General features: G+C 57.3%; 1 protein-coding gene across 2 annotated transcripts in view; it reads right to left on the bottom strand.

Annotated features, from left to right (window-relative positions):
* The window catches only part of SPSB1 (splA/ryanodine receptor domain and SOCS box containing 1), a 66,708-nt gene that overhangs the window by 29,792 nt on the left and 11,864 nt on the right, over positions 1-25,052 (bottom strand). The window contains exon 1 of one of the 2 annotated variants that reach the window (XM_015083123.3): positions 22,190-22,389. The exons of the other annotated variant lie outside the window; for it this stretch is intronic. The gene's annotated coding sequence lies outside the window, so the exon portion shown is untranslated. Of the gene's footprint in view, positions 1-22,189; positions 22,390-25,052 lie in introns of those variants that run through there. 2 annotated transcript variants of the gene reach the window in all.

Here is a 25,052-nt window from a genome sequence, read left to right as displayed (position 1 = left end):
AAAAGAACCCAGTACCTTCGGAGGTGAAGCCCTGGCTCGCTTGAGTCTCAGGAGCCAAACTCCCGGCCCCCCTGTCCCCCCTGGCCAATCCCTACTTGTCTTAGAGGGACCAGGGGGCCAGCTTCTGCCCCCACCCTGTCCCTGTCACCGAGCTGTTCTTTCTGGGGGGTGGGGGGGCTGAGCAGCGGGGATGAGTCTCAGACTCCCACTCTGACATGCTGGAAACTGAAAGGGAGCATTTCTAGGGCAGCCAGACAGAAACTACTAGAAAGCCCCCCTCCCCAACTCACTTGAGTTGACGGAGAAGTTTCTTCCAGAGCTTCAGGCGTGGACTCTGTTCTGAGGGGGAAGTGAAAGGGCCAAGAATCCCTGGACTAAGACCCGAGACCCTCCTCGGAGCCCCCCTTTCCCTTCCTCCCTTGAGGACTCCCCGCCCGTTGTGATTACAACAGCGGGGACATTTAGGGCGATAATTAGCAAGCATGTGGAGGAGACAGGGTCTGGAGCTGGATGGCCTTGAATGCCACTACACGGAGTCAGGACTCCGACACTGGGACCAGGTGACACATCAGAAAGTTCATCCAGCCCCTGGGCTTCCAGAAAGCGCTCCAAATGGAAAGCTCATGAATGTCCCCTGTTTCCACGGAGCAGGTGAACTTGCTCTGCTTAATGAAAAGTGCCGTGAGGGGCAGTGGTTCTATAAACACAGCAACTGATGCCCCTTTCATGCCTCAAGCCTTGGGGACTGTTGGCGGGGGAGGTGGCCTCCCGTGTGCCACTCCCCCAAACACTTCCTTGAATGCCCTAAGAAACACTCTTGCTTGCTTGGTTTTACTTTGGGGGGAGGTAGATTAAGAACCAGGAAGGAAGAATGAGAACATTCCTTTTAGGTCAACAAAGTTTGCAGTGGGTTAACAACGCAAGAAACACCACTTCCAACAACAGCATGAGAAAGCGTTGCTAGTTTTTCACCCAGAGAAACACGAGCAATAAACACATACGGTCTGTCAGAGGGCTGAGAGAAACAGAGGCAAGAATGAATACACACGGAGAGGCCAACAGCTGCCCGCACATAGTGGGTCCTCAAACAATACTGGATGCTCACACGGCCTTCACTGTGAGAGGTCGGTGGGGGGCAGTTGGGGGCACTTTGCACATATTCCTGAGTTAGGTGATGTCATAATGATGGCCCACGTGATGTTCAGGTGGTCAAATCTTAACTCCAAAGATCATCTTCCAGCCACTGACCCCAGAACCAGGGAAACCACCACCTTCTTTTAAAGCACAAAGACACCATAAAGACCATTCAATCAAAACGCTTTGTTTTGTGAAATGGGGCCTCCACCGCGGGAGATAGTAAGGTGAATCCTCAAAAAATTAAACACGGAATTACCATTACCAGCAACTTCACTTCTGGAGTTGCTCAAAAAAATTAAAAAATTAAAAAAAAAAAATTAAAAGCGGGGCCTCGAACAGATGTTTGCACATCCACGTTCACAGCAGCGTCATTCGCAACAGCTAAACAGTAGAAGCCACCCAAGCGTCCGTGGACAAGGAGTGGATAAGCAAGCCACGGAGGATCCATGCCACAGAATATTATTCCGCCCGAAAAAGGAAGGACATTCTGGGGCGCCTGGGTGGCTCAGTCGGTTAAATGTCCGGCTTTGGCTCAGGTCGCGATCTCATGGTTCGTGCGTTCGAGCCCCGCGTGGGGCTCTGTGCTGATGCCTCGGAGCCTGGAGCCTGCTTCAGATTCTGAGTCTCCCACTCTCTCTCTCTGCCCCTCCCCAACTCGTGCTCTCGCTTCCTCTCTCAAAAACAAGTAAACATTAAAAAAAAAGGCCTTTAATAAAAATAAAAAGGAAGGACCCTATGACATGTGCTACGACATGGGTGAACTTTGAGGGCATGAAGTAAACCAGTCCCAGAAAGACAAGTGGTATATGATTCCACTTACAGGAGCTACCCAGAGTGGTCAAATTCCCAGACAGAAAGCAGAACGCCAGGGGCCGCGGAAGGGGGAAGGGGAGTGAACGTTTCGTGGGGGCAGAGTTTCAGTTTGGGAAGACGAGAACGTTCCGGAGGTGGATGGCGGTGACCACAACCCAGCAATGTACATGTGCTGAATGCCTCTGAACTGTACCCTTGAACGTGGTAAAAACGATAAGTTCTGTCCTGTGTCATGTGTATTTTACCATAATAGAAAATGCTTCGTTTTCTACGCAAATCGGGAAGAAAACCCTGAAGCCTAGAAAAATTAAGTGAGGGAAGAGGGGTCCCCGCTCCCCCGAGCTACCAGAACCAGTGATGAACGAGGCAGACGCCCCTTGGCCAGCCATCCCTGTCCCCCCCCCCCCCCCCCGCCTCTCCCAGCCGACCGTGGCCAAGGTTGTCCACACACGGATCTGTTTTCCCAGGAGCCACGCGGGAGGGGGGATCAGCCCAAGCAGCGATAGAATGTCACCGCTGATTTGGCTAACGGGCTCCCTAGACCTCTTTGCCAACTTCCCTTCCTCTCGGTTAGAAGACCAGAAAGGGCTTGACTACGGGCAGGCCGCTTCCGGGCCCTGCGCACGCGGGGTGCTCACATGGGAGCCGGTGCTTCGCCAACCTGCCAGGGTGGCAGAACTGGCAGGAGGTAAAAGTGGGCTTGAGAAAGAAGACAGCTTAGAAAGACAGAGCCCACAATGGCTAAGGGGCTGGGACAGGTTGCTGTCCAGGAAATGACTCGTGTCTCCCCTGGTCCCTTGGGGCCGCTCCGGGAACAGACACTGCAAGAGGAGACCAAGCTTCTCGAGCTTCTCACGGGAAGGCGGCTTCCGGCAGCTTCCCCCACGGGCTGGGAACCTGTGAGACACCTGAGGTGGCTGGTGGCTGGCGGGACCCAGGAGGGCAGCTTGGTCCTCACTGCCTGCTGAAGAATACCGAAACCGAGCTGGAAGCCACAGGGCCCAGGGCGCCCCGGGGGCTCGCTGCCCTCTCCTGCCACCACCCACACTTCCCGTGGCCTCCGTCACCCTCCACACGCTCAGGCTGCAGAATCTAACAAGCTGAGGTCAGACCCCAGCCACTTTAGGGAAAGTGCTCTTGTACGGTCAAGACCTCCTAATGAATAAACTGAATGGCCTAAAACAGCATCTTCTCAATCTCTCAATCATGTGTGAGAATACTGACCGCGTCCTTGACCTTGAAGCGTCAGTTTCCCACTGGGTGAGGCTCCCACTCCGGCTCCTTTGCCAATTCTGCCTCCTGCCCCCTAAACACAGAGGTTTTTGGCAAGACTCTCCCTCTGCTCTCCAGGTTCCAGGGAGCATCTCCCCTTGACCTTGACCCAGCCGGCACACAGCATCTCTAATGGCAACCCCGCCCCCGACTCACACACAGCTGCCCCAACTCAAACGCGGGCTCCTCCCAGCCTCTACGCCTCTGCCAATTCCTGTCCTCGCTCTCACGATGAAGTCACCGGCACCTGCAAGGCTCCCCCCAGCGTCCCCAGACTGGCCTCCCTGCCCACAGCGTCTCTCTGACCCAGCCCACACAACCAACCGTCCTCAGACACTCTCGTTTAGACAGCTTTTGTTCCTTCTGAAAACCTGCAATCCACAAATGTATAAAAGGGACGCGTATTTTCGACACGTAAAGCGAACAGCTGCCAACAGCGTCGCGTCCGTTTCTGCGCTTCCTGCACGGTGGCCAGAAGGCTGGATGACTCGAACGGGCGACTCGGGGGAGAGGTAAATGCAAGTGGTGAACACACTCGTATGGAAGGAGGCCCCAGCTCCCCGGTAGACGGAGAAACATGGAACCGAAGTGATAATGCGCTATCGTCTCGCACCCCCCGGGGTCTCTACATAGTCAATGCAGAGACAGCACCAACCGCTGGGGGCGGGCACGAAGGGGCACACGCATGGCTGGTGAGGGCTGAAACGGTGCCGCTTTCGAGAAACCAAATCGAAAGAGAAATCATCCCAGCGAGTGCACTCCTGGGGGCCCGGGCCCACAAGAACGAAAGCGCCCTCACCAAGGACGTCCGTATGGGGTGCTTATTACAGAGCCGCTGCCGAAGCCCCTGCTCCCGATCCCGCGGTTTGTGAGTTCGAGCCCCGTGTCAGGCTCGCGGCTGTCAGCGCACAGCCCGCTTTGGATCCTCTGTCCCTCTCTCTCTCTCTGCCCCTCCCCTGCTTGTGCTCGCCAATAAATAAATAAATAAATAAACAAACAAATAAATATGAAAATAAAAAAGCAACTAGAAAATAACAGATGTTGGAAAGGATGTGGAGAAATGGGAACCCCTGCACACTCCTGCTGGGAATGTAAAATGGTGCAGCCACCGTGGAAAACCGTATGGCGGTTCCTCAAAAAAAAAAAAAAACCTAAAAATCGATTTGCCGAACGAGCCAAGAGTTCCACTTCTGGTTATGTGCCCAAAAGAACTGACGGCACGGGCTCAAACGGGTCAACAGCAGCGTCACTCACGATCGCCAAAAAGTGGAAGCAACTTGAATGTCCGTTGATAGACTAATGGATACGCAAACTGTGGCACGTCCACACCACGGAATACTATTCGGCCTTGAAAAGGAAGGAAATCCTGTCACTTGCTGTGACACGTACGGAGCTGGAGGACATGAGGCTAAGTGAAATCAACCAGTCGTAAAAAGACAAGCACTGGATGATTCCACTTACCTGAGGTTTCTAGAGGAGTCAAATTCTTAGGGACAAAAAGTAGAATGGCAGCTGGGGGGGGGGGTGGAAGGGGCGGGAGTAAACGAGGACGCTTGCCACCATGAAATGGAATGGAGTGAAATGTCAAAAATAAAATAAAATTATTAAAAAAATAAAAAAGCTGTTCCATACAAAAAAATACAAAAGGAAAGGTGTTGACAGGCATGAAGGAGCCCCTAAGGAGGCTGCTGTTATCAGGGGTTAGGGCAGTGGGCTGTCACCCACCCCACGCCCAGAGGACAAACGTTCAACGTAAGCACAAGGGACTCCAGAAGAGTCTAGATCTGACAGTACACCCTAGAAGGCAGCAGAGGCCGGTGGGTGGATGCCACCACCCCGAGGTGACCTCACAGGGACACTCTTCTCCCACCCTCCCCCTGATCTCCCCACTGGCTGATCCCAGCTGGAAGCCAGAGGCAATGGGAGCCCCCCCAACACTACCCACCCAGGAGGTGCCCCCAGGACAGGGGGCACAGCAGGGAGTGACCTGGAGGGGCAAGGAAGCCCCAACATAAACTCCAAGACTGTTTCTTTAAAGCAAGGTACAGGATATGATATAATGATTGGTATGATATATGATATGATATGATATGATATGATATGATATGATATGATAGAATAGAATATGTGTCACCATTTCCATGAGAAAGAGTATATCATCCGCATGGTTATGCAGGCATGCCAGATCTGGATGGACCCCCCCTCCCCAAGAAAAAAGACTATATTTGACACGCTATGGAGGGGACCGGGGGGAGTGTGGGGAACAGGAGTTGGCGGGAGGAGACTTTTCACTACCTCCCGTATTATACCTTCTGAATTTTGAACCATACAAATGGTTCAAAACGTTAAAAGTTTCGTTTGGGGCCGCCTAGGTGGCTCAGTCTGTTGAAATGTCCGACTCTTCGTTTCGACTCAGGCCGTGATCTCATGAGTTCGAGAGTTTGAGCCCTGCATCGGGCTCTGCCGTGTGGGATTCTCTCTCTCTCTCTCTCTCTCTCTTTCTCTCTCTCTGCCCCTCCCCCACTCGTGTGCACTCTGTCTCTCTCAAAGTAAATGAGCTTTAAAAAAAAAGTTAAAATTTGCTTATATTAAATATCATAAATAAAATTGAATTTTAAAAGTGAAACAAAGAAATTAGAAAGGTGACTGCCAGAGGTGGGGGGTGGGGGGGGCAGTGGGGGATAAGGAGCTGTTGTTTTCGTGGGGACAGAGTTCCCAGTTTACAAGATGAAGTGTTTTTCAGACGGGTGGTGTGATGGCTGTGCAACCCCACGAACATGCTTCGCGCTTCTGATCTGAACACATAAAGACGAGGTGACGGTGCTCTGGGTTTCCAGCGTGCATCCCCCAGAAACATATGCTGAAATCCTAACCCCCAGTATAGATCAGGACTTTAGGAGGTGCTGAGGGCATGAGAGCAGAGCCCTGATGAATGGAATTAAAGTCCTTTCAAAGAAGGTTGGGGCGCCTGAGTGGCTCAGTCGGTGGAGCCAGGTCATGATCTCACGGTCCGTGGGTTCGAGCCCCACGTCGGGCTTTGTGCTGACAGCTCAGAGCCGGGAGCCTGCTTCCCATCCTGTGTCTCCCCCTCTCTCGGCCCCTCCCCTGATCATGCTCTGTCTCTCTCTCTCTCTCTCTCTCTCTCTCTCTCTAAATAAGCATTTGAAAAATAATAATAAAAAAAAGAAGAAACACCAGAGAGATGATCTCTCTCTCTCTCCACCACGTGCATAGCAATGAGACAGCGGTATTCCGGCCAGGAAGAGGGGCTCGCCGGCCTCCAGAACTGTTGGAAATACATGTCCGCTGTTGAAGCCCCCCGGCCTGCGGTGGTCTCTTAGAGCAACCCACGATGCCGAAGACAGACGGTAAATTTTGTGAAGTGTATTTCACTATAACTTAGGAAAAAAAAAAAAAAAGAAGGCAGAAAAGACATGCTCCAGGTTAACATCAGTTTGAAATGCAGATGAGAGAGACCAAAGGGGAGAGGGTTGTAGGCAAACGCGATGTGCTCTCGCAAACGAGCCTGCGTGAAGACAGGAACGGGTGCGTCTCATCAGCCCGGCAAGGCCGGAAGGGTAACGTGGGGACCTCAGGATCCGGTGATTCCTCCTTCCCTGCATTTACATATCACGTATCATCCGGTGAGTGCACATTGTACTCAGGAGCAAGGAAGCTATTTTCCTCGTGGAAAAACTTACATACGGAAGGCACCAACCCCCGTATTTTTTTTTTTTTCCGCGCGGAACTGACAACCGTAAGTCATGCGGGTTCAGATCAAGTCGTGTCTCCTGGGAGCATCTTGGGAAAACGGCTCCCCCAAATATGCGCACGCGATCCCCTTGCAACGTGCGTGATGCTCGGCGTGGCTTTCTTGCTCTAAAGTCTTTGGTGGCTTCATCCTGCTTGTAGGGTCAAGTCCAGACTTCTGAGATGGATACCAAAGGCTGTGCCCACTCTGTCACAGAAAGGCTGGCTCGAGCCCTCTGCTCGCTCTGACCGGCTACTCCCGCCCTGCCCCCCACCCCCATTCGGCTCACACACCTTTCTCTTTCTCTGCACACGCCTGTGGCCACCCGCTCGTGGGCTACTCTGAACCAGCTCAGCTGCCTGTCCCTTGGGGCAATTTTCCTTCCGAGACTCTGGGAATCATTCCCGGAAAAGAGTCCAGAAGCCTCATGCCATCATTTCGAGAATAAATTGTCTGCAGAGTGACACTACCCATGGGATGTCCTCCACAGCCCTCCCCCTGAACCCATCCGCACCCAAGCTCACTGTCATTCTGGCGATTTGTCCAAGGTCTCCCAGACTCTGGCAGTGCCCTCTGGTTGGCTGTCGGGCTCCCCTCCCAGAACACTCTCCGCCCCCACTGTCTTGAGCCCTCCTCATGAGTCCCACTCACCGTCCCACATCACCTTCCTGAACATTCCATCGCTCCCTGGCCACAAGGTCATTCCCCTCCTGCGCTGGCGTGGAGTCCTCTGCCCCGGGGCGCACACCCTCCATCCGGGTGACTCCTCTCCAGCTGTGTCTCCCCATCCAGGAACCCCTCGACGGGGGGCACCCGACCCTAATGGAGAACGGAACCACCCGTGTACTCTTTTATACCTTCAGGACTCTCCAAGCTTCCTGCCAGGGATGCCCCCTGCACCGTGCATGCCCCCCGGGGATGCTCCCACCCTCGTCAGAGCTCCCGCAAAACTGTCTACCCCTGACCAGCAATCCCAGCAGATGCAGGGGCCACACGTACTGGCATAACCAAGAGCAGTGGTTCTCAACTGGGGTGATTTTACCCTCTGGGGGACATTTGGCCACGTCTGCAGACATTTCCGGTGGTTCCAATCAGGGGTGCGAGGTGCCACCGGAACCCTGAATACCCCACAGCGCAAGGGCAGCCCCCACATCAAAGAAAACGATCCTGCCCGTCACGTCAACAGTGTCTCAGCTGAAAACCCAGAGCTGAACGGATGCAGTGATCCCTGGACAGAACTGTCTTCACGTGGCCGTGGCCGTGGCCAGAAGCACACCCCAGAACGCCAGCATGTGTGGCTCTGTGTCAGGCCAAGGGGGTGGCACCTCAACCCGTGGCCGTCCTGAGCCCGGAGGGGCGCGGCTGAGGAGAAACTCACCCCAGCATCATCCCCAGCCCTCTGTGTCACCCTGAGCAAGACACTGGACCTCTGTGGGTCTTAGGTTTCCCCGGCTATAAAAGAAAATGTCAAAGGAGATCGGCTCTTCAGCGGATTGGGCTGGAGAGGTTCTTAAAGCACTTGGAAAACTCGTTTCTGGTTGGCGGAACTATGAGCTGCCCTCCTCTGGAGTCGCAGAGCCCATTCGCATCTTCAAGGCTCAGAAAAGTCCTACAGGACAGACAGCGGCAGGTGCTGCTTAACCCTGATGCTTTCACGCCTCACAGAAGGGGACATTCTCCCCACAGCACACTTGGCCGCGGCCCTGCAAGGGACTCCGGTCCGCAGGGCTTCTGGATCTTTCAGCGCCTGCCGCTTTGTGATCCTGCGACGAGCAGTGCCCCTGCCTCCTGCCACGGCCACGATTATCTGGCCCTAAAACAGTCGGTGCCAAAGTGAGCAAACTGTCTGTGGGGTCCACACCGTGTCCCCGAATTCCACAAGTGTATCTCAGTGGAGCGCTCATTTATGAATCCGAGGTCAGGGGCTTGCTTTTTGGTGGGTGATAGCCGCTGGCTCTGAGCCACGTTGGGCCCCATCCTCTCAATCCGGTCCGGGGGTTTTGGCAAACGGTGACCCAGGGGCCAGGGTGGACTGCTGTCGGTTTTTGTAAATAAAGTTTTATTGGCACACAGCTGTGCCCTTTTGTTGACATACTGTCTCCGGCTACTTTCCTGCTTGCTAGGAGTAGTTGCAACAGACAGCACGTGGTCCACAAAGCCTAAATATTTACTATCTGGACCTTAGAGTTTGCTGACCCTTGGTCTAGACCTTAGGAAATGCTATCTACCGTGGAAGAACCGGGCCAAACTTCTCCCCCACGCTCCTCCAAAAGACCGTTCCAGCAGGCCCCGGGCCCCACATCCACCCGCACGGAGATGACACATGGTGCCCCAGCACAGAGCACGGCCAGGATGCTGCTGTCTGTCAGCCCCGGGCCCGCCCACGCCCTCCTTCCCCGGGCCCTGCGCGGCCCCCCCCCCCCGCCAGGCACACTTCCCCACCACAGCCTCCCTGGATCCCGGGGGGACCCTTTCCCTTCACACACCAGAGCCCCCTTTACAGCCCAGTGTACCAGCCTCTTCTGGTTATGCGCCTGATTAGCCAACTTTTAAGTACGTATCCCCCAAAAGATACATTATGCATACATCATGCTCTCGCGTTTCTGTATGGACGGGACCTACCTTAGGAAACACACATCAAAAAATAGAAATTAAACAGGAAGAGGGTAAAAAAATAAAGCTCCGAATTTCTTCCCACACGCTGGCCGACCGGAGTCTGGAGAGGGGGTCTGGAGGCTGTCGGTTCTCAGCTCCCACGTCGGCCGGCACCCTCAAGGGGCTCGGGCCTCGGGGGGCAGGGGGCTGTGCCGGTCTTTCCCAACAAACGGCAGCAGATTAATCAAAGGACGAGTGACCATCCTGATGCCTGCCCAGCCCCGAGCACCTGTCCCAGAGGACCCCTGGGTGGGGGGAGGCTCAGGGTCCCCGGACCCAGGAGCCACCTGGCCGCAGACAGGAAGGGAAGGATGAGGAACACCCCCCTCCCCGCCCCCGCCCCAGAGGAGGCACCAGCTCCTCCCTGGACAGCAAACACCGTGGCACATCCAGGGGGATTTTTGTGTTTTGACTCAGAGGCAATAAGTCTTTCAAATTAAGCCAAATGCAGACAGAGCTACAGTAATGAGGAAAGCCCCTTGGAAACAGCCGGCCTGGGGTTTGCACTCCTGCTAGGCAGGGGAGGGGCGAAGGCCACTGAGCGAGGGCGAGAGGGCAAGGCTGCCTTGTGGGTCCTCCCGGGAGGTGGTTCCTCGGGGCCAAGCGGCTTTGAAGGGATCTCAGGCCCACCCCCAGCTCCCGCCCTGGGTCTCCAACCCTCACTCCAGTCCTCCCAGGCCTGCCCACCAGGAAGGCACTAGGCCACAGGCAGTCGGAGACCCCATGGCTCCCCTTCTCAGTGCCTTTAGTCACTGTTCAAGGGGCACCAGCTTGGATGGTCCCTGCTGACCTTCTGTGGACACTTCAGGTGGCTTCAGGTGTCCCCACAGGGTCACCTGGGGGCACTCCAGAGCCCCTGTAGCATCTTCTCTGCTCCCGGGAGGAGTCAGGGCAGACACCGGGGACACAGATACATCTTCCCTCGAGTTTTATAAAGGGAAAAAAAAAAATTCAACCACAGGGAGCTTAGTGCCAGCCCAGGAAGCAGAGCCTCCCAAGAAAAAAGGCGGCCCGGCCTCCCTGGGCACCTGGCTGCTGTTAGAAACACACCCTGCTCGTACCCCCGAGACACCGGCCTGCGGCTTCACAGAAGGGGGGACAGGGGGAGGGTAACAGCCCCCCGGGAAGGTGAGGGCTGAAGATGCTGGACAGAGCTGATGACAGGATTCGAATCTGCCCCCTGAACCGGTCCAGAGGGCCTCACATGGAGGGGGGCATCAGGGGGAGGGCCCGCCACCAACGACGCGGAAACAGGGACGGGGCAGCCCCTGCACCGGCGTCTACGCGGGAGGGCCTGCTCCCAAGGTCCTGAGTGCACGCCCTTCCAGCCGGCCACCAGCTCCTCCGACACTCCTCTCACTGGGCCGCTTCCTGCTCCAGACCGTCTGCTGGCATCCACGAAACACACAGGTCCCCGTAGCTAGTTTCCTGAGTGACCACGATGGACTAGGCACAGGGCGCCCTCAAAGACGACCGTCAAACTTTCACACAGAAGGGCGTTTCGTGACCTGGTCCTGACTACCTTTCTGGCCTCGCTCCCATCCCTTCCGGGCCTCCAGCCTCGCCTGCCAAAATGCAAACACCCGATGAAACCACGTAGTGTCCCCAACAAGATGGGCTGAGGGTCTGACTCCTCTGCCCACCCCTGGCTTCTCGTTCTGGTGATGCACCTCGATCCTGTCTAGTCGGGGGGCTCCCTCTTCCCACTCCCGGCCCCGGGCAGGAGTAGGTCGTGCTCTACCCCGGGCTCTAGGGGTAGGTACCGGGGCTCAGCCTACGGCATCAGGGCACCACCCACCCCTGTGACAGTCAGAACCAGTCCTGGGACTTTCGCTTAAATGACCTTCGGAGAACACGGCCAAAAAGGAAGAAGGCGGATGGATGCTTACACAGAGAGGCAATTGCTGATGCCAGGATCTGAGCTTCTGGATCCAGCTACGCCTGAAACCGCCTGATGTTTTGGCTGCTTCATACAGTTCGGCGAATCAGTTGCTTTTTGCCTAAGGCATTTGGATTGGGTTTTCTGTCCCTTGCAACTAGAAAAGTCCTAATCGACTCACAGGCCAAGCTTTTTAAAGGCCACTTTTTTGCTCACACTGTTTCTTCCACCTGAACACCTGGCTTTTCCAGGCTTCTTTCACGGAGACTTTGAAAGCGGACTCAGGTTCCCTCTGGAAAGCCTTCTGACCTCCTCCCAGTGTCATTTTGATGCCCCTACTCTGTGCCTCTCAGTACCTGTGCGTTCTTTCCATTTATTAACCCGTCCCTCAAACATGGGCTGAGCACCCAAGCCCTGCCCCTCGGTCGGCTCAGTCCAGGGGGAGACACCGTGGCTGCTGGTTTTCTTTCCTGTCTCCCCATCCTTGAAGCAGGGACCAGGCTGTTCTAACAGCCAGCCCAAAGCCTGGCACACAGCAGGTGCCGGATAAATGTCTGCTGAAGGAGGACAGAGCAACCCTGCCTTATCCACGGACACGTTATACGCGAGGGATGGGGCAGAGATCCAAGCCTGTCCAGGAGCAAACCTTGTCGGTCCTACCTTCAGTCCATCCAGAACCCAGCCACCCTCACCACCTCGCTGCTCCCGCCTGGGCCCAGCACCAGCCTCTTCTGCCCAGACTCTCCAGTACCTCCGGGCCTTTGCACTTCCCGGGCCCTCTGCACGGTACCGGGTACACGGGGCCTGGGCACCCAGGTGGCTATTCCCTCACTTCTGCCAAACCTCGGCTCGAAGGCCGCCTCATCACTGAGGCCTTTCCCCGCTACCCTACTTTAAATGGCAGATGTTCTCTCCCCGCAGCACCCCTGCCCCTGTAACCCGCTCGGCTCTTCCCTCAGCACTTTCCAATGACACTCATTTGCTGATCTGCTTAAGACCTGCTCCCTGGCGCGCCTGGGGGGCTCACTCGGTTCGGCATCCGACTTCGGCTCAGGTCACGGTCTCGAGGTTTGTGAGTTCGAACCCCACGTCAGGCTCGCTGCTGTCAGCATGGAACCCACTTCAAATCCTCTGTCCCCCTGTCTCTCTGCCCTTCCCCTGCTCATGCTCATGCGTGCACATGCCCTCTCTCTCTCTCAAAAATAAACATTTTAAGAAAGAAAAGAATGGAGTTGAAATCTGAAGGAAGAAAAAAAAAAAAAAGACCCGTTCCCCTATAAGAACACGTGCTTCACAAGGGCAGGTGTCATTTCACTGGAACAGTGCCTGGCACACAGTAGGTGCTCAACGAACACCTGCTGAATGAGTCAGGGGCTGTGCGTTCCACGGAGCCACCTCCCACACTGCCAAGCTGCACAGAAATGCCACCTGCACGAAGCAGGGCCTAGGGCCTCTGCTCCCATACCACCTTCCTGAAGGCGTATCAGGCATCCGCCTGTCTGTCCCCTCTCTGCTCTGGAACCTTCCGCCAACTGATCGGCAGCTTCTCTGTCCCAAGTTGCCTTCCAGGCCCCTCATCCCTTGAGAAGTCAGTCTCCAAACACGTCAAGAGCTGACCCCTAAACAGCCCAGCCATCCCTGGTGTGCAGGGCAGGCACATACCCAGACAGCAGGGGGCAGCCTTGGCCCCTTCCCCGGCCCCGCAGGGGGTGCTCTTCCCCCGGAACAACCCCCCCCCCCCCCGCCCCGCCCCAGGCAGCAGTGGGAGCAGAAGCGGGCTCGTCAGCTGCTCCGTGCTGAGCCCTGGGGTCCCAGCTTCAAATAGCCAGACAAGCCCTCCATTCAGCGGCAGCAGCTGGCAGGTGGCTGTGCTTCCAGACGGGACTCCTGCAGCCCCCACGGTCTGCCTGGCACAGACCCGCTCGTAGGGCACCTCCCATCCCAGCCTCGTCCCCACCGCCCTCACCCACTCGGTTTCCAAGAAAGAATGTGTCTGGTCTGGATCCGACAATGCTGGCCCCGTGACACGGAGAACAGACTGATTGTCCCAAACACGACCGTCTCGCCAGTGTCGGCCCAGAGAGGTCAAGGATCACAGGAGTTATCATCACAGTGAGCTGTGGCTCCCAGGCGGTCACACCCGCTCCCGGGGAGAGTCTGGGTGCTGGGAGGCAGGCTGGCCACCTCCTCCTCCCGCCGGGAGCCACACACAAAGTTCCCTTTATGGGAACACGGCGGGCCGGGCACTGGCAGTTTCAGCCTCAGGGAAACCAGGTTTGGGTTTTCTCCGAGGGCACAACCAGGCCTTTGTCTTGCCTCTGCCCCATCCCCACCCGGCTGGCTTGCCTGTCGGGGACACGGCGTCCAGGACCCAAGCCCTTCCAAGCAGACCCCTCTGAGGCTGGGCACGGAGACACCGCCAAGGACAGCAAGGGATGTGCAAACGGCACCCGACGCAATCCACGTTCCCCACCAAAGCCTCCCTGAGCACCTACTATGCGGTGAGCCGTGGGATCACGGCGGATCCTGCCGCAGAGGAGGGCGACGGATGTGACCACAGCCAGTTCGGACACAGCTCACTGAGGCGAGGAATCGTGTAGTCCCACTATGTGCCAGCCCAGCCCCCACAGCGGGTCCCCACGGTGAAAAGAACAAAGTGTTGCCTGCCTGGAGCCCACCCCAGCTGCACCGAGCGCATCAACTCACTAAGAAAAGCATGAACGTGTAATGATCCACTGGGATTTGGTCCCCTACTTTGGCACACATAAAAGATAGGCCCGGGGCGCCTGGGTGGCTCAGTCGGTTGAGCGTCCGACTTCAGCTCAGGTCACAATCTCACGGTCCGTGAGTTCGAGCCCCGTGTCGGGCTCTGGGCTGACAGCTCAGAGCCTGGAGCCTGCTTCCGATTCTGTGTCTCCCTGTCTCTCTGCCCCTCCCCAACTCATGCTCTGTCTCTCTCTGTCGCAGAAATAAATAAACATTAAAAAAAAAAAAGGCCCTAAAAACTGGAGGAAAAAGATACGGCAAAAAACCCCAGGAGCTCTGACCGAACAACCAGGGTGCCTGAGAAGGGATTCCAGAGCTGGATTTCAGGTGGCCAAGGGGGCGGGACCTGGTGTGCATGAAGCTTGCCCGTGACCGCTCCTTGGGGTCCGCATCCCGGTTCTCCGTCCTGCAGGAAGAGTCCCCCTGAATTTCCCACCGGCCACAGGGAGGAAGGAAGGGGAGAGGCCCACAGCCCACAGCTCCCGAGCTGCACGGCCCTGCCGTCTGTGATATCGCAGCAGATCCTGACCCCTCGTCACCCTGGAAGCCCCGCAGAAGTGACAGTGGTGCGGACGTGGCATTGTCTCATGGAGGCCGAGGAGGCCTCAGGGACCCACAAAGGCCACTTCCCCAGAATCTGCCCTGTGGGGCTCGAGCCACGGGGGCAGCCAGGTGTGAGACAGAAACCACTTCCTTGAGGGGAGATGGGTCTGGTGTTTTCCATTTTCTGCTTTGTGCACCTCTGGGTTCCACGAAGACTAAATATTAAGCCCAAATTAAGCCCTCCGTGGCAGACAGGGCTCCAGGCCCAGGCGAGGGGGCCACGCAGCCCAGTACTGCCTTCTGGGCATCAGGAGACAACGAGCGTGGACCTTTGGGGTTGTCATCCTTGGCACCTGGGCTTCGTGGAAGCATCTTCCAAGCTCCACCGCGATCTCTGCCGGCAGGCCCCTGGGGGACAGCTCCCCAAGCCAGCCAGGGGGAGAATCGGAAAAACCCCAGTGATTTTTCGGAAGGAACATCACTTGCTGAGCACTAGGCAGAGGGGCTGGAGGGCCAGGGAGGGGCCAAGTCGAGCTGTCAGTCCCTCTTGGCTCCAGCCCAGCAGGAATTAGGCTGTTCCCTCTAGACGGTCAGAGCCGCCAGCCCAGCCAGGGCACTTTGAGGAGGGGGAAAGGTCGGACGCTCAGACAGAGGGTCAGGAGTGTGGATTTCCCCTTTCCAGCATGGCAGAGGGGAGGAGCGCAAGGCCAGGTGGGGGGGGGGGGGGAGGGGGAGGGGGCGGCCACCTTGCCCCCAGACATTCGCAGCCCCTCTACAGACAGCATCAAAGAGTGACAGCCAGACACTGTCACCACGGGGAAGGTCACATGTGGGTCAGTGCGGGCAGCACGGGAAGGGAGTGACCTATTTCCAAGGCCCATTCAGGAACCTCCCTGCAAGCCCAGACGTCTGACGCGGCCAGACAACAAAGGAAAGGGGGGCTGGGCTGGGGGGCTGGAGGTGTCTGATGGCCCGACGTGTCGCTTCCCCCATCACAGGGGCCCCCGCAGCTGGGCCTCCACCCCCTGCTGACCATCGGGGTGGCCAGAGCAGGGCCCATCATGTCCAGCAACCGGCCACCTTGCTCTCGGCTCTCCTGGCCCTCTGGAATATTCTGCCAGTACTCAACCTTGGTGGAACCCGAGGTGGTCCTGGACTCCCCAGAATTTGCCCTAGGGCCCCGTAAGCACACCTCTCCCCAGGAATCACACCATTTCTCCTACAGCTTTGAGGAACACTCGTCACCCTGGGCCTTCATTCATAGACACCCCCTCTCAATCAACCATCGGTCAGGACTTAAATCCCATTTGCAGACAGGTCAGGTCACCATGCGAAGCGGGGAGGGAGAAACCAATGCACATCTGTTGAAAACTTGTGCACATCCGAGACGGGCCTGGGCTTTGGAAGTAACCACCCTGGGTTCCAATCCCAGCTCTGACCCTTCCCCAGCTAGGACCTGAGCTTTTCCGGGCCTCGGTTTCCCCGTCTGCAAAACGAGGACAATAACCGTATCTGTGTCACAGGAGTGGCTTCAGGGTTAGGCGATGCCTGTGCACACGCACCCCGGCGCCTGGACTGTACTGAGTGCTCCTTAAAGAGAAGCCACGGCGACCGGCCCAAGACAAAGAAGGAGCTCAGGAGGAACCAGGGACTAAGCCCCAGGGATCTGGGTCATTGCTAAAAGCTAATCAAGACCCGAATAGGATGTGAGCTCAGGGCAGCAGGTGCTGAAACTCCCTGCACGATGCTATCTATTCCCAGGTGTGAGTTAACTTGCCCCAAGTGTGCAGGCGGGTCCCCGACTTGGTTTGAGATTGCAGAGCCCGGCAGGGACCACGCCCAGCAAGCCCTGCCCACACACTGCCACCCGAGATACCCACTGCGGCTAAACGAACCTCCTGCATGAACTCGGCCAGGCCTCCGGCCAGTCCGGTGCCCTCATCCTGTCTCTCATGACTCAGCGTGATTCACACTTAACGTCGCTGACATCAGGCTGGTCCCGGAGTCCTCGGCACGGTCCGGCGACAATCGGCAGCCTATGCGAGAAAAGCGGTGAGCCTCCCTCTCCGTGGGTCTCGGAGGCGACAACGTACAGCATTAACGAGCTGCCCCGTCTGCCTCCCTCACCGCGGCCTAAGCTGTTCCAACGGCACTCTCATCTAATTTCGGCTGAAAAGTTAAGTGTTCCCTGGAGGTCCGGGGGGCAGAACTGCTCAGACGCTTCTCCGGCAGGTACCAAGGTCTGGCCAAAGGTCGGGCAGGTTTACAAAAGCCGCACAGGGCCTGCTCTCCCCCGACAATGTGCCCTGGGGCTCGAGGCCACCCCGTGCCCCCTTTGCAAAGAGCCCTGGCTTCCTGCTTCATGCGCCACTAACCCAGAAACTCCACACTCAAAAGAAGCAGCTAAGCCCTAGGAATGCAAACGTTGAAGGCGCACGGCCTGGGATGCCTCTGCAGACTTGAACTAGAAAGGTTTAAGGGCTTTTGTCAGGTGTGGGGGCGGGGGCCAAGGAGGAGCAGGTTCAGAGGGAAGCAGGAGTATTTCCAGGGCCTGTAATTACGCACGGCCTTTTTCAGCCGAGGTCCGTCCCATTGCCTTGGCCTGGGGAGTCGGTCAGAGACTCAGGAATTTAGAGACGTGAACAGAGCAGAGAAGCTGAGATGCGTGGGGGCGCCTGTTAAGCGTCCAGCCTTGATTTCGGCTCAGGTCACGATCTCACGGTTCGAGAGTTCAAGCCCCACGTCAACAGTGCGGAGCCTGCTTGGGATTCTCTCTCTCTCTCCCTCTCTCTCTGCCCTCCCCCACTCATGCTCGTCCTCTCTCTCTCTCTCTCAAAATAAATAACTAAACTTAAAAAAAGTGAAGAAAAAAAGAAGGTGCCTGTTCCAAAGGAGGGTCTCCCACTGGAGATGGGGGCGGTGGTGATCCCTTCCATTCACACCAACCTTTCATAAGCAGAGAGCATCCCACAAATCCGTCCCACCTGAACCAGCCACAAGAGCAGGTATGGCCTCAAAAACGCCAGTGACATAAGCGAAAAATCACTCCTCTACCCCCCTCCCCCAAGGAAACAAGAGGCACAGAGCCCACCCTCCGGGTCACCTTTGAAAGGAAGGTCACGAGCGGCGGGAGTGGGGGGCGGCCACCTGGGGGTGTGGTCAGACCCACAGCTGGGATCGAGGCTGAAAAGCACTCAACCGATTCAGTCCTGCGTGTGCCAGGCACTGTCTTAGGCACCAGGGCCGCCAAACTAGACGGACAGAGCCCCTGCCCTCATGGAGACAGACAGACATCAGCAGGCAAGCACGGAATATGAGCCGACTGGGTCAAAGGCACTACCTAACTCTTCCGTTGTTGGTAAAGAGGTTGGCTAGCTCATTCGTTCGTTCATTCATTCATTCGGCAAGTCCCACGTAGGCCCCCCTGTGCTAGGCGGGCAGGGGACCGGACAGTGGCGAGCGAGGTCTCTGCCCTGGAGGGTGTCACGGCGACTCCCGCCACATCCCTCAAGACCCCACAGCGCCCCCTGGGTTCCTCACACGCCCCCGAGACAGGCCCCGAGCATGGAGACAAGTCCCAGCTCCGTATCACCAGCTCCCTCAATGACGCGGGGTGAACCATTCCTCCTGCTCCACGGCCTGAGTGACTTGCAAAACGGAAGGGGGCGGGCGCGGGCTTCCTCCAAGTATCAAGGGATAAATTAGGAACACGGAGCAAACCCGCCGGGTACAAAATGCCCCACCAATGGTGTGCTCTGGAGCCCCAAGACTTTACAAAGGGGCTCGTGGCTCTCCAGGACCTTCCAAGACCTCCCAGTCCAACAAGGGAGCAGGGACACCCAGGTCTGTAAAGGGCAGGGGGAGGACAGGTGAGAGGAAGCTAAAGCCTCATGGGAGGAGGGAGGGAGGAAGGGAGGGAGGAGGCATCGCAGAGGGGCCCGCAAGAGAGAGATGCACGCAACGCGCGGAGAGAGACAACAATGGTTAATTATCCCCCTCCAGTCTGTCTTGTTTCTGTCCAAACAATGGCTGGCACATAGTGGGCGCTCAGTAAATATTTGCAGAAGGAAGTTTCTGCTAGGAGAACCCGAGAGGGAGGCAAAGAGACCAAAGCGGGGGGTGGGAGGTGCCCAGAAACTGAGACACCATCGTCCCGGGAGGTCTGGGGCTTGGAGGCTTGGGGACGGGCTTCCCACCTGAGCCCAGCTGCCCAAGCAACCACAGGACCACCAGGTATGGACTCGGGAGCTCTCTCCAAGCGGGCCGTCCCATCTCCCACCACCAGGCTGGACAGTGACTTAAAGCCCTTCGAGAGGTGGCCCTGTCAATGTCACCACTGCACCCAAACCACATCGGGCACACTGGGGACCCGAGGGAGCCCACACCTCAGAGTCACGTAAAACCCATCACCGCCTGGCACCCTGATCCAAGTACCCCTCTGCCCCTTTCCACCTCTGGGGTCGCCTCTCCGAGCTCCAGGCGGACACGGTAAGGCCTTCTCCCCACTCCACGCGAGCCACGCAGCCAGGTGGCTTCACTGAGCCTCCAACCCAAGATGGTCTCCACCTCCTCCTTTACTCGATTCAGTGGGGTCCCAAGGAGGGGGTGGAGCAGGAGGGCCCCCAGGACCGTCCTCATCCCTCCTGCCCATCTCTCCTCCTGTCCTTGTAACTTCAAGGCTCCAGATGGGGGGCAGGGGGGTAAGCGCGCCAGGTGGAGCCTTGATCTGGTGGGGCGGGGCGTGTTCACGGGCAAGGTGAACACCACGCGGCTGCGGTGGTTCCCAAGCCCACGCCCCCTCGCGCCGCCCCTCGGCTCCCACCTCTCTGGTCCCTACCTGCTCATTAGAGCTTGCTTCAGGACAGCCCTCCCCAAGGCGGGGGTCCTGGGCCAGGGGTCCCTCCTGTTGGCTTTCCCTGCACCGGTCACACTGTGTTGTAACGCCAGCTCAAGTGACCGGGGACGGCCAATCCTCACGGGCGGAGGCCTGACCCGCCCGGCTGCGTCCAGAGCCTGGCAAAGGCACCGAGCTGGGTGAGCCACCCCAACTGCTGGACGCGCAGGGGAATGGTTCTCAGCCCTCGAGGCAGCGGCCACACTATCTCCGTGTAGTCTCTGGGGCGATTCTGCAAGGTGAGTCTGGTGCCCGTTGTTACAGATGTGGAAACTGAGGCTCTAGAAAGCCGATCTGTCTGGGGTCCAGGTCAGAAGGCAGAATTTGAAACTCAGAAGGTCTTCCCCGGACGCGGGGAGCCTGAGAGCGGAGGTCGGAAGGGTGGGGCCCCGGCACCGAGGAACAGGGCAGGAGCTCAGCGTGGGCCACAGGTGCAGGACTCTGCCCTCCGTCCCGCCTCCTGTCCCCACGTCAGCCTGGAGGTGCCGCCTACGCTTCAGGCAGCGCGGGCTGGGAGGGACCGGAGTGGAGGCGACTAAGCCACTGCTCTGCACGGCCCCCGGGTGCCCACGCCCAGCCTCACCCCTTACCCGCTGTCAGCCCAGGCGCACAGCCCCTCCCTCACCAGACCACAGGAAACACCATCCCTCCCCGTGCCGCAGATTCCCAGAACCTGCCCGGAAAGGGAGCGAGTGCAGCGGCTTCCTGTGGTCCCCACCTGGCTGTCAGGGGCCGAGACCGTCCACCCCGCTTCCCCTGGCTCCCATGGGACGCCCGAGTCAGACCGTCTCACCCGGCCTGGGCTCTCCAGGGCAGGCCTGGGGCACTGGGAAGTTCCAGAATAGCACTTAAAAACCCAACAAGGGCAAGTACACAGGGTCGGGACTCCCCTTAGGCCTTGGCCTGTGTCCTTGTTTCCCGTCCGCATGCTCCGCTCCGCGGCCAGGACACAGGGGACAGCGCCTGGCACACACGGGCCTGTGGCAAACACGTGGGGTGAATTAAAAGGGAGGAGGGTCAGGGAAGAATTAAAAGCACCCATGCACGAAGCCTGTGAACTTCAGGGGCTCAAAAAAAAAATTGGTCCCCTCGACACAGGAAAGCAGTTGCATATGGCTTTGAAACTGTCTTTTCCCACACGGTGACCTGAAGATCTCCATCTCGTGCGCGCGCGCGCACACACACACACACACACACACACACACACACACCCTCTACCCCTTCACCCCTTGCCCTGGGAAGGCAAGGAGTTTCGATTCTGGCTTCCAACCTGGATCCCAGACAAATTACTTGGCCTCTTTGAGCCACATCTATAAAAATAGAACAGAACTATAAAAATAAGTTCTCAGATACCTAAACTAAAAATCCCAGAATCGTTGATTTTGAGGATATCTATTAAGGGCTTACGACACACTGGGTACCATCTGCTCTCCTGGTGGTTTTATACACGGACAGCCTCTTCCACCAGTGACAGATCTCTTCCCTTCTTCCTTCCTTCTCTCTCTCTCCAGTCCTTACACGTTCTAAGGTTCAGTTTCAACATCACCTCCTCCAGGAAGCCTTCCTGGACTCGCCTGCTGAGAGTTAACTCTGAGCCCCATCTTAGTACTCCAGAACTCTGCTCACCTCTCATTGCCTTTATTACTCTCTGCCTAACATGATATTGTTTGGGAGTTTTCCGTACATTTGCCCTCCTCCTTTCCAAAGAGCACACAAGGCAAGTTCTCAAAGGCCAGGACTAAAGATGATAAAAATCCAAGCCACGTTTCCTGGGAGCAGGAAGGCACATCGAAAGTAAGGCCCCCCCATCCCATCTCAGGCCTTGGATCCCAGTTATGGGAAGGGCAGTATCCGGAAGTTAACCCATATCAACTCACTCCATCCATGGGGTCCTTTTACACCCCCATTTCACAGATGGGAAACTGAGGCCCAGAGCGCAGAGGCAGGAAGTACCACAGCAAGACTCCAGCCACCTCCACCTGACTCCCAGGTCGGGCTCCTAACTGCTCCACCCCGACACCCAGACTAAACACGGTTTCCCAACGTGGCTTCCTCCAGAGAAGGAGCCCGTGAACCAAAGATGTCATATAGGGATGTCTTCGTGCCCCCAGGGCGGCGGGATGCCTGGGGCTCCAAGAGACCCAGAGTCCCCGATCGCTTGGTAAGGGGCGACTTCCCCGTGCCCCCCCCAGGTGCCCCTCCATCAGTCAGCCCTTTGCCCACACAGCCTGCACCTCCTCACCAGCCAGCAGCTAAAGGAGAGTCACGCCCGGCACAGCTGAGGCCCCAGGATCCTGCCCAAGGCCGACAGGAAAATCTGCCCTGCTGGGCCAGGGCTCACGCTAAACCAGCACGCTAATGTTATCTGGTCCAGCCCGTGCACACCCACACCCGCCCACACCCATACACACCCCTGCTCAGTCCCCTGGGGACCCCTCTCACCCCAGCGTGCCTGGGCACATCACCAGCTCCCACTCACCTGAAGCAGGAGGCCGGTCCAGCTGGGGAGTGTCCCCTTCCCAGGCCAGACCCCTGGGAGGGAGGTGCAGGGAGCCCCAGGGCGGGAGAGGCCGGCTGTCCCCTCCCCCGCCAGTCCTATTCCACCTCCCACTCCCCTGTCTGCAGGGCTGAGTGGGGAGAGCACAGGGCCGCCGCACCTCTCTGACCTCCCGCACCTGCTCCCTGCTCCTTCATGACTAAGCGATTTCCACCTCGGCGTCCGCCTGCCAAGGGGCCCGCTGGCCGCAGGGACCGCACCACGGTGCCCAGAGCCGCACACACTTCAACCCATAATTGGTGAGTCTTCTTCTTGGGAAAGAAAACCCCCTCCATGTTTTGTTTTGTTTTGTTTTCCCCTTAAATGAAACAAATCCACCCACGCAGTTACTGGAAACTCAAGCATGTGAAACTGAACCGTTTGCAAAGAGAATTAGTCAGCAACCTTGCGAACGGCGGAGCAGTCCCCTCCGCGGTGGAGGTGGGGCCGCCCGTGCTCTCGAGGTTCCCATCCAGGAGGGGACCGGGGGCCCCTTGTGCACGCCACGTCCCCCAACCTGCAGGTGACGCCCTGGGAGCGGCTGAACGCGAGGGCGAGTCCGTTCACGCCAGGTCGAGGGTGAAACGCGCTTTTCTGGCTGCGTCCCGGTCCCGACTTTGTGAGACCTGATGGTTTCTATAAGCCCTGGCTCAGGGATCAGACTCGCATCCACATCCCGCCCCATCTAGTCAGGTGAACCTCTGCGGGTCTCAGTTTCCTCATCCGTAAAATGGGGGCAACGGAACCTGTCAGGATCACCCAGTCTATGTGGAGTCCTTTGCGTCTGGCACCAAACAGGCAGCGACACATGCGGACTCTTGAGCAGGTAGGGGCGCCTTTCGTCAGGGAGCGACAGTGGGTGGACTGTTCTAGGGCTCTGTCCCTCTGGGTTCTGTCCCTCTGGCTGCAATGGAATTTGCGGAGTCGGTTTCCAGCCCTGCTGCCTCGCCCAGGAGGTGGATGCAGGGCGGGGGGAGGGGGGGGGAGGGAGGTGGGGAGAGGGGCCAGGCCAGGGGGACGAGTCTAGTCCCGGAGCCCTGAGCCCCAGGCTCCACGACCCACGGCTCCTTGGCCTTGCCTTCTCCACTGTACAGGGAGGCCTCAGACATTTTATTCTGTGTTGTTTCTTTAAACAAAACAAAACACCCAGGGGTGCCTGGGTGGCTCAGTCATTAGAGCAGCTGACTCTTGATTTTGGCTCAGTCATGATCCCACAGTTCCTGGGTTCGAGTCCCGCATCAGGCTCTGTGCTGACAGCGTGGAGCTTGCTTGGGATCCTCTGTCCCCACCACGCCCCCCCCCCGCCCCTCCCCTGCTCTCTCTCCCTCTCTCAATAAATAAATAAACTTAAAAAAAAAAAACCTAAGTTATTTGCCTACATTAAAAAAAAAACAACACTGGATTTCTGGCTTTTATTAGGGGGGAAAGAAATGGACACTCCAGGGCACTGGGCAAGAGGCCACTCCCTAACCCAGGACGCACGCACCCTATTTTGCCACAGCACCCCCCCCCCCCCCCGCATCGCCTTCCACTGGGTGCTTCCTAGGGCCTCGTTCCTCGCCCCTGGGAGTATCTGAGTTTGTGACCTAGTTTAAAACCCTAATTTTATGTAGGAGCGTGACCTCAGCCACTTGTCACTAGAAATATCCACAGGAACTGTCCCTAGGGAAGGTAATTAAAGTCTGATGCTGCGGGCTGATTTTTCTTGGAGAAAAACAAGACGATGTAAGAAGAACTACACCCCAGTCTGGCCAAGGGCAACTCGGGGATGAGATAGTAATTTTCTGAACTTCTTTACGCGATTTACTAGACAAAGAACAGAAGCAGGTGTCCGGGGCCCTGCCCTCATTTCCCTGATTTCTTCCCTCTCCTTTGGCTTGTGAACCAAGAGGGCCTCCCTCTTGGGATCTCGCCCCCTGGACGTGCAGAAGGTGGGCAGCCTGCTGAGCAGGCCCTTCTGGAGGGTTCCAGGACGGCTGTTTGCAGGACCGGAAGCCCCCCCAGCCCCAGCTCTCCCGGCTGGCCACCTGTTTTGTTGATTGGAGGGGGCAGGGAAGGTAGGGTTCGGCGGACACAGCCGGATCTACTCCCAGCCCAGCAGAGACGTTGAAAATGTCAAGTGAGCATCTGAGGGCATTTTCGAGTTGTTTTGGTCACTCCTAAAGGCAAAAACACAAGCTTCAGGATCTCTGCTTTCTTGACTCTCCAACGGCCGTCTTCATTCGGTCTCCACGGAGCACCTGCTAAGGGCTGGCCAGCGAGACACAGGAGGGACAGGCTGACGCGAACCAGTTCTCACCCAGTCTGTCTTCTGGTGCCTCCCCCACCTGGGAGCCCCTCCTGCACCCTCCCCTTCACCTGGCTAAGGCTTCTCTCCTCCAGAAAGTCCTCATCCCCCCGGGAGCACCCCAGGCACGCCCATGTCACATACCTTAACACCATGTGGCAGTCTAATGACTGCTGCCTTTGGACCCACGCCCCATCCCACCAGATCAGGAGCCTCCACGTGTTCAGAGGCCTCGTGGAGCCCAGGCTGGGGCCGCATCCAGCCTGACTTCTTGGCTGTGTGACCCCAGGCAAGTTATTTGACTTTTTCGTGCCTCGGTTTCCCCATCTGTAAAATGGGCATAACCAACACGGCTCAGCAGAACTCTTGGGAGCAGTGAATAAGTTAAGGCGCGCAAAGTGCCAAGCATGGTGCCTGGCACATAGTAAGTGCTCAATAAATATTAAGCAAACTGGTCTAAACCCAGGAGGCAAAGTTGGTCAGTGGGCACAGTCCACTGGGGACACGCAGAGCCTTGCA

This window comes from Acinonyx jubatus, chromosome C1, assembly GCF_027475565.1.
Source record: "Acinonyx jubatus isolate Ajub_Pintada_27869175 chromosome C1, VMU_Ajub_asm_v1.0, whole genome shotgun sequence".
Classification (NCBI taxonomy): Eukaryota; Metazoa; Chordata; class Mammalia; order Carnivora; family Felidae; genus Acinonyx; species Acinonyx jubatus.
Note: the sequence above shows the minus strand (reverse complement) of the source record. Positions and strands in the feature narration are given on the sequence as shown.